At 33.7% G+C, this 13,280-nt stretch overlaps 1 protein-coding gene across 2 annotated transcripts in view; it reads right to left on the reverse strand.

Moving 5' to 3' along the window:
• dapk1 (death-associated protein kinase 1) overlaps nucleotides 1-13,280 on the reverse strand; it is a 200,279-nt gene that overhangs the window by 82,832 nt on the left and 104,167 nt on the right. The gene's annotated exons all lie outside the window — the stretch shown is intronic.

Here is a 13,280-nt window from a genome sequence, read left to right on the forward strand (position 1 = left end):
AAACTATCCAGTCTATTAGCTAGAAAGGTAAAGGTCTATTAAACTATCCAGTCTATTAGCTAGAAAGGTAAAGGTCTATTAAACTATCCAGTCTATTAGCTAGAAAGGTAAAGGTCTATTAAACTATCCAGTCTATTAGCTAGAAAGGTCTATTAAAATATCCAGTCTATTAGCTAGAAAGGTCTATTAAACTATCCAGTCTATTAGCTAGAAAGGTAAAGGTCTATTAAACTATCCAGTCTATTAGCTAGAAAGGTAAAGGTCTATTAAACTATCCAGTCTATTAGCTAGAAAGGTCTGGTAACTATCCAGTCTATTAGCTAGAAAGGTAAAGGTCTGGTAACTATCCAGTCTATTAGCTAGAAAGGTAAAGGTCTATTAAACTATCCAGTCTATTAGCTAGAAAGGTCTATTAAACTGTCCAGTCTATTAGCTAGAAAGGTAAAGGTCTGGTAAACTATCCAGTCTATTAGCTAGAAAGGTAAAGGTCTATTAAACTATCCAGTCTATTAGCTAGAAAGGTAAAGGTCTGGTAACTGTCCAGTCTATTAGCTAGAAAGGTAAAGGTCTGGTAAACTATCCAGTCTATTAGCTAGAAAGGTCTATTAAACTATCCAGTCTATTAGCTAGAAAGGTAAAGGTCTATTAAACTATCCAGTCTATTAGCTAGAAAGGTAAAGGTCTATTAAACTATCCAGTCTATTAGCTAGAAAGGTCTATTAAACTATCCAGTCTATTAGCTAGAAAGGTAAAGGTCTATTAAACTATCCAGTCTATTAGCTAGAAAGGTAAAGGTCTATTAAACTATCCAGTCTATTAGCTAGAAAGGTAAAGGTCTGGTAACTATCCAGTCTATTAGCTAGAAAGGTAAAGGTCTGGTAACTATCCAGTCTATTAGCTAGAAAGGTAAAGGTCTATTAAACTATCCAGTCTATTAGCTAGAAAGGTATATTAAACTGTCCAGTCTATTAGCTAGAAAGGTAAAGGTCTGGTAAACTATCCAGTCTATTAGCTAGAAAGGTAAAGGTCTATTAAACTATCCAGTCTATTAGCTAGAAAGGTAAAGGTCTGGTAACTGTCCAGTCTATTAGCTAGAAAGGTAAAGGTCTGGTAAACTATCCAGTCTATTAGCTAGAAAGGTCTATTAAACTATCCAGTCTATTAGCTAGAAAGGTAAAGGTCTATTAAACTATCCAGTCTATTAGCTAGAAAGGTAAAGGTCTATTAAACTATCCAGTCTATTAGCTAGAAAGGTAAAGGTCTATTAAACTATCCAGTCTATTAGCTAGAAAGGTAAAGGTCTGGTAAACTATCCAGTCTATTAGCTAGAAAGGTAAAGGTCTATTAAACTATCCAGTCTATTAGCTAGAAAGGTAAAGGTCTGGTAACTATCCAGTCTATTAGCTAGAAAGGTAAAGGTCTATTAAACTATCCAGTCTATTAGCTAGAAAAGTAAAGGTCTATTAAACTATCCAGTCTATTAGCTAGAAAGGTAAAGGTCTATTAAACTATCCAGTCTATTAGCTAGAAAGGTAAAGGTCTGGTAAACTATCCAGTCTATTAGCTAGAAAGGTAAAGGTCTATTAAACTATCCAGTCTATTAGCTAGAAAGGTAAAGGTCTGGTAAACTACTAAGTCTATTAGCTAGAAAGGTAAAGGTCTGGTAAACTGTCCAGTCTATTAGCTAGAAAGGTAAAGGTCTATTAAACTGTCCAGTCTATTAGCTAGAAAGGTAAAGGTCTATTAAACTATCCAGTCTATTAGCTAGAAAGGTAAAGGTCTATTAAACTGTCCAGTCTATTAGCTAGAAAGGTAAAGGTCTATTAAACTATCCAGTCTATTAGCTAGAAAGGTAAAGGTCTGGTAAACTATCCAGTCTATTAGCTAGAAAGGTATATTAAACTATCCAGTCTATTAGCTAGAAAGGTAAAGGTCTGGTAACTATCCAGTCTATTAGCTAGAAAGGTAAAGGTCTATTAAACTATCCAGTCTATTAGCTAGAAAGGTAAAGGTCTATTAAACTATCCAGTATATTAGCTAGAAAGGTAAAGGTCTATTAAACTATCCAGTCTATTAGCTAGAAAGGTAAAGGTCTATTAAACTATCCAGTCTATTAGCTAGAAAGGTAAAGGTCTGGTAAACTGTCCAGTCTATTAGCTAGAAAGGTAAAGGTCTGGTAAACTATCCAGTCTATTAGCTAGAAAGGTAAAGGTCTATTAAACTATCCAGTCTATTAGCTAGAAAGGTAAAGGTCTATTAAACTATCCAGTCTATTAGCTAGAAAGGTAAAGGTCTATTAAACTATCCAGTCTATTAGCTAGAAAGGTAAAGGTCTATTAAACTATCCAGTCTATTAGCTAGAAAGGTAAAGGTCTATTAAAATATCCAGTCTATTAGCTAGAAAGGTCTATTAAACTATCCAGTCTATTAGCTAGAAAGGTAAAGGTCTATTAAACTATCCAGTCTATTAGCTAGAAAGGTAAAGGTCTATTAAACTATCCAGTCTATTAGCTAGAAAGGTAAAGGTCTGGTAACTATCCAGTCTATTAGCTAGAAAGGTAAAGGTCTGGTAACTATCCAGTCTATTAGCTAGAAAGGTAAAGGTCTATTAAACTATCCAGTCTATTAGCTAGAAAGGTCTATTAAACTGTCCAGTCTATTAGCTAGAAAGGTAAAGGTCTGGTAAACTATCCAGTCTATTAGCTAGAAAGGTAAAGGTCTATTAAACTATCCAGTCTATTAGCTAGAAAGGTAAAGGTCTGGTAACTGTCCAGTCTATTAGCTAGAAAGGTAAAGGTCTGGTAAACTATCCAGTCTATTAGCTAGAAAGGTCTATTAAACTATCCAGTCTATTAGCTAGAAAGGTAAAGGTCTATTAAACTATCCAGTCTATTAGCTAGAAAGGTAAAGGTCTATTAAACTATCCAGTCTATTAGCTAGAAAGGTAAAGGTCTATTAAACTATCCAGTCTATTAGCTAGAAAGGTAAAGGTCTGGTAAACTATCCAGTCTATTAGCTAGAAAGGTAAAGGTCTATTAAACTATCCAGTCTATTAGCTAGAAAGGTAAAGGTCTGGTAACTATCCAGTCTATTAGCTAGAAAGGTAAAGGTCTATTAAACTATCCAGTCTATTAGCTAGAAAGGTAAAGGTCTATTAAACTATCCAGTCTATTAGCTAGAAAAGTAAAGGTCTATTAAACTATCCAGTCTATTAGCTAGAAAGGTAAAGGTCTATTAAACTATCCAGTCTATTAGCTAGAAAGGTAAAGGTCTGGTAAACTATCCAGTCTATTAGCTAGAAAGGTAAAGGTCTATTAAACTATCCAGTCTATTAGCTAGAAAGGTAAAGGTCTGGTAATCTACTAAGTCTATTAGCTAGAAAGGTAAAGGTCTGGTAAACTGTCCAGTCTATTAGCTAGAAAGGTAAAGGTCTATTAAACTGTCCAGTCTATTAGCTAGAAAGGTAAAGGTCTATTAAACTATCCAGTCTATTAGCTAGAAAGGTAAAGGTCTATTAAACTGTCCAGTCTATTAGCTAGAAAGGTAAAGGTCTATTAAACTATCCAGTCTATTAGCTAGAAAGGTAAAGGTCTGGTAAACTATCCAGTCTATTAGCTAGAAAGGTATATTAAACTATCCAGTCTATTAGCTAGAAAGGTAAAGGTCTGGTAACTATCCAGTCTATTAGCTAGAAAGGTAAAGGTCTATTAAACTATCCAGTCTATTAGCTAGAAAGGTAAAGGTCTATTAAACTATCCAGTATATTAGCTAGAAAGGTAAAGGTCTATTAAACTATCCAGTCTATTAGCTAGAAAGGTAAAGGTCTATTAAACTATCCAGTCTATTAGCTAGAAAGGTAAAGGTCTGGTAAACTGTCCAGTCTATTAGCTAGAAAGGTAAAGGTCTGGTAAACTATCCAGTCTATTAGCTAGAAAGGTAAAGGTCTATTAAACTATCCAGTCTATTAGCTAGAAAGGTAAAGGTCTATTAAACTATCCAGTCTATTAGCTAGAAAGGTAAAGGTCTATTAAACTATCCAGTCTATTAGCTAGAAAGGTAAAGGTCTATTAAACTATCCAGTCTATTAGCTAGAAAGGTAAAGGTCTATTAAAATATCCAGTCTATTAGCTAGAAAGGTAAAGGTCTATTAAACTATCCAGTCTATTAGCTAGAAAGGTAAAGGTCTGGTAACTATCCAGTCTATTAGCTAGAAAGGTAAAGGTCTATTAAACTATCCAGTCTATTAGCTAGAAAGGTAAAGGTCTATTAAACTATCCAGTCTATTAGCTAGAAAGGTAAAGGTCTATTCAATTATCCAGTCTATTAGCTAGAAAGGTAAAGGTCTGGTAAACTATCCAGTCTATTAGCTAGAAAGGTAAAGGTCTGGTAAACTGTCCAGTCTATTAGCTAGAAAGGTAAAGGTCTATTAAACTATCCAGTCTATTAGCTAGAAAGGTAAAGGTCTGGTAAACTACTAAGTCTATTAGCTAGAAAGGTAAAGGTCTGGTAAACTGTCCAGTCTATTAGCTAGAAAGTTAAAGGTCTATTAAACTGTCCAGTCTATTAGCTAGAAAGGTAAAGGTCTATTAAACTATCCAGTCTATTAGCTAGAAAGGTAAAGGTCTATTAAACTGTCCAGTCTATTAGCTAGAAAGGTAAAGGTCTATTAAACTATCCAGTCTATTAGCTAGAAAGGTAAAGGTCTGGTAAACTATCCAGTCTATTAGCTAGAAAGGTATATTAAACTATCCAGTCTATTAGCTAGAAAGGTAAAGGTCTGGTAACTATCCAGTCTATTAGCTAGAAAGGTAAAGGTCTATTAAACTATCCAGTCTATTAGCTAGAAAGGTAAAGGTCTATTAAACTATCCAGTATATTAGCTAGAAAGGTAAAGGTATATTAAACTATCCAGTCTATTAGCTAGAAAGGTAAAGGTCTATTAAACTATCCAGTCTATTAGCTAGAAAGGTAAAGGTCTGGTAAACTGTCCAGTCTATTAGCTAGAAAGGTAAAGGTCTGGTAAACTATCCAGTCTATTAGCTAGAAAGGTAAAGGTCTATTAAACTATCCAGTCTATTAGCTAGAAAGATAAAGGTCTATTAAACTATCCAGTCTATTAGCTAGAAAGGTAAAGGTCTATTAAACTATCCAGTCTATTAGCTAGAAAGGTAAAGGTCTATTAAACTATCCAGTCTATTAGCTAGAAAGGTCTATTAAAATATCCAGTCTATTAGCTAGAAAGGTAAAGGTCTATTAAACTATCCAGTCTATTAGCTAGAAAGGTAAAGGTCTGGTAACTATCCAGTCTATTAGCTAGAAAGGTAAAGGTCTATTAAACTATCCAGTCTATTAGCTAGAAAGGTAAAGGTCTATTAAACTATCCAGTCTATTAGCTAGAAAGGTAAAGGTCTATTAAACTATCCAGTCTATTAGCTAGAAAGGTAAAGGTCTATTAAACTATCCAGTCTATTAGCTAGAAAGGTAAAGGTCTAGTCAATTATCCAGTCTATTAGCTAGAAAGGTAAAGGTCTGGTAAACTATCCAGTCTATTAGCTAGAAAGGTAAAGGTCTGGTAAACTATCCAGTCTATTAGCTAGAAAGGTCTATTAAACTATCCAGTCTATTAGCTAGAAAGGTAAAGGTCTATTAAACTATCCAGTCTATTAGCTAGAAAGGTAAAGGTCTGGTAAACTATCCAGTCTATTAGCTAGAAAGGTAAAGGTCTATTAAACTATCCAGTCTATTAGCTAGAAAGGTAAAGGTCTATTAAACTATCCAGTCTATTAGCTAGAAAGGTAAAGGTCTGGTAAACTATCCAGTCTATTAGCTAGAAAGGTAAAGGTCTATTAAACTATCCAGTCTATTAGCTAGAAAGGTAAAGGTCTATTCAACTATCCAGTCTATTAGCTAGAAAGGTAAAGGTCTATTAAACTATCCAGTCTATTAGCTAGAAAGGTAAAGGTCTGGTAAACTATCCAGTCTATTAGCTAGAAAGGTAAAGGTCTATTAAACTATCCAGTCTATTAGCTAGAAAGGTAAAGGTCTGGTAAACTGTCCAGTCTATTAGCTAGAAAGGTAAAGATCTATTAACCTATCCAGTCTATTAGCTAGAAAGGTAAAGGTCTATTAAACTATCCAGTCTATTAGCTAGAAAGGTCTATTAAACTATCCAGTCTATTAGCTAGAAAGGTAAAGGTCTGGTAAACTATCCAGTCTATTAGCTAGAAAGGTAAAGGTCTATTAAACTATCCAGTCTATTAGCTAGAAAGGTAAAGGTCTGGTAACTATCCAGTCTATTAGCTAGAAAGGTAAAGGTCTATTAAACTATCCAGTCTATTAGCTAGAAAGGTAAAGGTCTATTAAACTATCCAGTCTATTAGCTAGAAAGGTAAAGGTCTATTAAACTACTCAGTCTATTAGCTAGAAAGGTAAAGGTCTGGTAACTATCCAGTCTATTAGCTAGAAAGGTAAAGGTCTATTAAACTATCCAGTCTATTAGCTAGAAAGGTAAAGGTCTGGTAAACTATCCAGTCTATTAGCTAGAAAGGTAAAGGTCTATTAAACTATCCAGTCTATTAGCTAGAAAGGTAAAGGTCTGGTAAACTATCCAGTCTATTAGCTAGAAAGGTAAAGGTCTATTAAACTATTCAGTCTATTAGCTAGAAAGGTAAAGGTCTATTAAACTATCCAGTCTATTAGCTAGAAAGGTAAAGGTCTATTAAACTATCCAGTCTATTAGCTAGAAAGGTAAAGGTCTATTAAACTATCCAGTCTATTAGCTAGAAAGGTAAAGGTCTATTAAACTATCCAGTCTATTAGCTAGAAAGGTAAAGGTCTATTAAACTATCCAGTCTATTAGCTAGAAAGGTAAAGGTCTATTAAACTATCCAGTCTATTAGCTAGAAAGGTAAAGGTCTATTAAACTATCCAGTCTATTAGCTAGAAAGGTAAAGGTCTATTAAACTATCCAGTCTATTAGCTAGAAAGGTAAAGGTCTGGTAAACTATCCAGTCTATTAGCTAGAAAGGTAAAGGTATATTAAACTATCCAGTCTATTAGCTAGAAAGGTAAAGGTCTGGTAACTATCCAGTCTATTAGCTAGAAAGGTAAAGGTCTATTAAACTATCCAGTCTATTAGCTAGAAAGGTAAAGGTCTGGTAAACTATCCAGTCTATTAGCTAGAAAGGTAAAGGTCTATTAAACTATCCAGTCTATTAGCTAGAAAGGTAAAGGTCTATTAAACTATCCAGTCTATTAGCTAGAAAGGTAAAGGTCTATTAAACTATCCAGTCTATTAGCTAGAAAGGTAAAGGTCTATTAAACTATCCAGTCTATTATCTAGAAAGGTAAAGGTCTGGTAAACTAACCAGTCTATTAGCTAGAAAGGTCTATTAAACTATCCAGTCTATTAGCTAGAAAGGTAAAGGTCTATTAAACTATCCAGTCTATTAGCTAGAAAGGTAAAGGTCTATTAAACTATCCAGTCTATTAGCTAGAAAGGTAAAGGTCTATTAAACTATCCAGTCTATTAGCTAGAAAGGTAAAGGTCTATTAAACTATCCAGTCTATTAGCTAGAAAGGTAAAGGTCTATTAAACTATCCAGTCTATTAGCTAGAAAGGTAAAGGTCTATTAAACTATCCAGTCTATTAGCTAGAAAGGTAAAGGTCTATTAAACTATCCAGTCTATTAGCTAGAAAGGTAAAGATCTATTAAACTATCCAGTCTATTAGCTAGAAAGGTAAAGGTATATTAAACTATCCAGTCTATTAGCTAGAAAGGTAAAGGTCTATTAAACTATCCAGTCTATTAGCTAGAAAGGTAAAGGTCTATTAAACTATCCAGTCTATTAGCTAGAAAGGTAAAGGTCTATTAAACTATCCAGTCTATTATCTAGAAAGGTAAAGGTCTGGTAAACTATCCAGTCTATTAGCTAGAAAGGTCTATTAAACTATCCAGTCTATTAGCTAGAAAGGTAAAGGTCTATTAAACTATCCAGTCTATTAGCTAGAAAGGTAAAGGTCTATTAAACTATCCAGTCTATTAGCTAGAAAAGTAAAGGTCTATTAAACTATCCAGTCTATTAGCTAGAAAGGTAAAGGTCTATTAAACTATCCAGTCTATTAGCTAGAAAGGTAAAGGTCTATTAAACTATCCAGTCTATTATCTAGAAAGGTAAAGGTCTGGTAAACTATCCAGTCTATTAGCTAGAAAGGTCTATTAAACTATCCAGTCTATTAGCTAGAAAGGTAAAGGTCTATTAAACTATCCAGTCTATTAGCTAGAAAGGTAAAGGTCTATTAAACTATCCAGTCTATTAGCTAGAAAGGTAAAGGTCTATTAAACTATCCAGTCTATTAGCTAGAAAGGTAAAGGTCTATTAAACTATCCAGTCTATTAGCTAGAAAGGTAAAGGTCTATTAAACTATCCAGTCTATTAGCTAGAAAGGTAAAGGTCTATTAAACTATCCAGTCTATTAGCTAGAAAGGTAAAGGTCTATTAAACTATCCAGTCTATTAGCTAGAAAGGTAAAGGTCTATTAAACTATCCAGTCTATTAGCTAGAAAGGTAAAGGTCTATTAAACTATCCAGTCTATTAGCTAGAAAGGTAAAGGTCTATTAAACTATCCAGTCTATTAGCTAGAAAGGTAAAGGTCTATTAAACTATCCAGTCTATTAGCTAGAAAGGTAAAGGTCTATTAAACTACCCAGTCTATTAGCTAGAAAGGTAAAGGTCTATTAAACTATCCAGTCTATTATCTAGAAAGGTAAAGGTCTGGTAAACTATCCAGTCTATTAGCTAGAAAGGTCTATTAAACTATCCAGTCTATTAGCTAGAAAGGTAAAGGTCTATTAAACTATCCAGTCTATTAGCTAGAAAGGTAAAGGTCTATTAAACTATCCAGTCTATTAGCTAGAAAGGTAAAGGTCTATTAAACTATCCAGTCTATTAGCTAGAAAGGTAAAGGTCTATTAAACTATCCAGTCTATTAGCTAGAAAGGTAAAGGTCTATTAAACTATCCAGTCTATTAGCTAGAAAGGTAAAGGTCTATTAAACTATCCAGTCTATTAGCTAGAAAGGTAAAGGTCTATTAAACTATCCAGTCTATTAGCTAGAAAGGTAAAGGTCTGGTAAACTATCCAGTCTATTAGCTAGAAAGGTAAAGGTCTATTAAACTATCCAGTCTATTAGCTAGAAAGGTAAAGGTCTATTAAACTATCCAGTCTATTAGCTAGAAAGGTAAAGGTCTATTAAACTATCCAGTCTATTAGCTAGAAAGGTAAAGGTCTGGTAAACTATCCAGTCTATTAGCTAGAAAGGTAAAGGTCTATTAAACTGTCCAGTCTATTAGCTAGAAAGGTAAAGGTCTATTAAACTATCCAGTCTATTAGCTAGAAAGGTAAAGGTCTGGTAAACTATCCAGTCTATTAGCTAGAAAGGTATATTAAACTATCCAGTCTATTAGCTAGAAAGGTAAAGGTCTGGTAACTATCCAGTCTATTAGCTAGAAAGGTAAAGGTCTATTAAACTATCCAGTCTATTAGCTAGAAAGGTAAAGGTCTATTAAACTATCCAGTATATTAGCTAGAAAGGTAAAGGTCTATTAAACTATCCAGTCTATTAGCTAGAAAGGTAAAGGTCTATTAAACTATCCAGTCTATTAGCTAGAAAGGTAAAGGTCTGGTAAACTGTCCAGTCTATTAGCTAGAAAGGTAAAGGTCTGGTAAACTATCCAGTCTATTAGCTAGAAAGGTAAAGGTCTATTAAACTATCCAGTCTATTAGCTAGAAAGATAAAGGTCTATTAAACTATCCAGTCTATTAGCTAGAAAGGTAAAGGTCTATTAAACTATCCAGTCTATTAGCTAGAAAGGTAAAGGTCTATTAAACTATCCAGTCTATTAGCTAGAAAGGTCTATTAAAATATCCAGTCTATTAGCTAGAAAGGTAAAGGTCTATTAAACTATCCAGTCTATTAGCTAGAAAGGTAAAGGTCTGGTAACTATCCAGTCTATTAGCTAGAAAGGTAAAGGTCTATTAAACTATCCAGTCTATTAGCTAGAAAGGTAAAGGTCTATTAAACTATCCAGTCTATTAGCTAGAAAGGTAAAGGTCTATTAAACTATCCAGTCTATTAGCTAGAAAGGTAAAGGTCTATTAAACTATCCAGTCTATTAGCTAGAAAGGTAAAGGTCTAGTCAATTATCCAGTCTATTAGCTAGAAAGGTAAAGGTCTGGTAAACTATCCAGTCTATTAGCTAGAAAGGTAAAGGTCTGGTAAACTATCCAGTCTATTAGCTAGAAAGGTCTATTAAACTATCCAGTCTATTAGCTAGAAAGGTAAAGGTCTATTAAACTATCCAGTCTATTAGCTAGAAAGGTAAAGGTCTGGTAAACTATCCAGTCTATTAGCTAGAAAGGTAAAGGTCTATTAAACTATCCAGTCTATTAGCTAGAAAGGTAAAGGTCTATTAAACTATCCAGTCTATTAGCTAGAAAGGTAAAGGTCTGGTAAACTATCCAGTCTATTAGCTAGAAAGGTAAAGGTCTATTAAACTATCCAGTCTATTAGCTAGAAAGGTAAAGGTCTATTCAACTATCCAGTCTATTAGCTAGAAAGGTAAAGGTCTATTAAACTATCCAGTCTATTAGCTAGAAAGGTAAAGGTCTGGTAAACTATCCAGTCTATTAGCTAGAAAGGTAAAGGTCTATTAAACTATCCAGTCTATTAGCTAGAAAGGTAAAGGTCTGGTAAACTGTCCAGTCTATTAGCTAGAAAGGTAAAGATCTATTAACCTATCCAGTCTATTAGCTAGAAAGGTAAAGGTCTATTAAACTATCCAGTCTATTAGCTAGAAAGGTCTATTAAACTATCCAGTCTATTAGCTAGAAAGGTAAAGGTCTGGTAAACTATCCAGTCTATTAGCTAGAAAGGTAAAGGTCTATTAAACTATCCAGTCTATTAGCTAGAAAGGTAAAGGTCTGGTAACTATCCAGTCTATTAGCTAGAAAGGTAAAGGTCTATTAAACTATCCAGTCTATTAGCTAGAAAGGTAAAGGTCTATTAAACTATCCAGTCTATTAGCTAGAAAGGTAAAGGTCTATTAAACTACTCAGTCTATTAGCTAGAAAGGTAAAGGTCTGGTAACTATCCAGTCTATTAGCTAGAAAGGTAAAGGTCTATTAAACTATCCAGTCTATTAGCTAGAAAGGTAAAGGTCTGGTAAACTATCCAGTCTATTAGCTAGAAAGGTAAAGGTCTATTAAACTATCCAGTCTATTAGCTAGAAAGGTAAAGGTCTGGTAAACTATCCAGTCTATTAGCTAGAAAGGTAAAGGTCTATTAAACTATTCAGTCTATTAGCTAGAAAGGTAAAGGTCTATTAAACTATCCAGTCTATTAGCTAGAAAGGTAAAGGTCTATTAAACTATCCAGTCTATTAGCTAGAAAGGTAAAGGTCTATTAAACTATCCAGTCTATTAGCTAGAAAGGTAAAGGTCTATTAAACTATCCAGTCTATTAGCTAGAAAGGTAAAGGTCTATTAAACTATCCAGTCTATTAGCTAGAAAGGTAAAGGTCTATTAAACTATCCAGTCTATTAGCTAGAAAGGTAAAGGTCTATTAAACTATCCAGTCTATTAGCTAGAAAGGTAAAGGTCTATTAAACTATCCAGTCTATTAGCTAGAAAGGTAAAGGTCTGGTAAATTATCCAGTCTATTAGCTAGAAAGGTAAAGGTATATTAAACTATCCAGTCTATTAGCTAGAAAGGTAAAGGTCTGGTAACTATCCAGTCTATTAGCTAGAAAGGTAAAGGTCTATTAAACTATCCAGTCTATTAGCTAGAAAGGTAAAGGTCTGGTAAACTATCCAGTCTATTAGCTAGAAAGGTAAAGGTCTATTAAACTATCCAGTCTATTAGCTAGAAAGGTAAAGGTCTATTAAACTATCCAGTCTATTAGCTAGAAAGGTAAAGGTCTATTAAACTATCCAGTCTATTAGCTAGAAAGGTAAAGGTCTATTAAACTATCCAGTCTATTATCTAGAAAGGTAAAGGTCTGGTAAACTAACCAGTCTATTAGCTAGAAAGGTCTATTAAACTATCCAGTCTATTAGCTAGAAAGGTAAAGGTCTATTAAACTATCCAGTCTATTAGCTAGAAAGGTAAAGGTCTATTAAACTATCCAGTCTATTAGCTAGAAAGGTAAAGGTCTATTAAACTATCCAGTCTATTAGCTAGAAAGGTAAAGGTCTATTAAACTATCCAGTCTATTAGCTAGAAAGGTAAAGGTCTATTAAACTATCCAGTCTATTAGCTAGAAAGGTAAAGGTCTATTAAACTATCCAGTCTATTAGCTAGAAAGGTAAAGGTCTATTAAACTATCCAGTCTATTAGCTAGAAAGGTAAAGATCTATTAAACTATCCAGTCTATTAGCTAGAAAGGTAAAGGTATATTAAACTATCCAGTCTATTAGCTAGAAAGGTAAAGGTCTATTAAACTATCCAGTCTATTAGCTAGAAAGGTAAAGGTCTATTAAACTATCCAGTCTATTAGCTAGAAAGGTAAAGGTCTATTAAACTATCCAGTCTATTATCTAGAAAGGTAAAGGTCTGGTAAACTATCCAGTCTATTAGCTAGAAAGGTCTATTAAACTATCCAGTCTATTAGCTAGAAAGGTAAAGGTCTATTAAACTATCCAGTCTATTAGCTAGAAAGGTAAAGGTCTATTAAACTATCCAGTCTATTAGCTAGAAAAGTAAAGGTCTATTAAACTATCCAGTCTATTAGCTAGAAAGGTAAAGGTCTATTAAACTATCCAGTCTATTAGCTAGAAAGGTAAAGGTCTATTAAACTATCCAGTCTATTATCTAGAAAGGTAAAGGTCTGGTAAACTATCCAGTCTATTAGCTAGAAAGGTCTATTAAACTATCCAGTCTATTAGCTAGAAAGGTAAAGGTCTATTAAACTATCCAGTCTATTAGCTAGAAAGGTAAAGGTCTATTAAACTATCCAGTCTATTAGCTAGAAAGGTAAAGGTCTATTAAACTATCCAGTCTATTAGCTAGAAAGGTAAAGGTCTATTAAACTATCCAGTCTATTAGCTAGAAAGGTAAAGGTCTATTAAACTATCCAGTCTATTAGCTAGAAAGGTAAAGGTCTATTAAACTATCCAGTCTATTAGCTAGAAAGGTAAAGGTCTATTAAACTATCCAGTCTATTAGCTAGAAAGGTAAAGGTCTATTAAACTATCCAGTCTATTAGCTAGAAAGGTAAA

Source organism: Salvelinus alpinus, chromosome 19, assembly GCF_045679555.1.
Source record: "Salvelinus alpinus chromosome 19, SLU_Salpinus.1, whole genome shotgun sequence".
Lineage (NCBI taxonomy): Eukaryota > Metazoa > Chordata > Actinopteri > Salmoniformes > Salmonidae > Salvelinus > Salvelinus alpinus.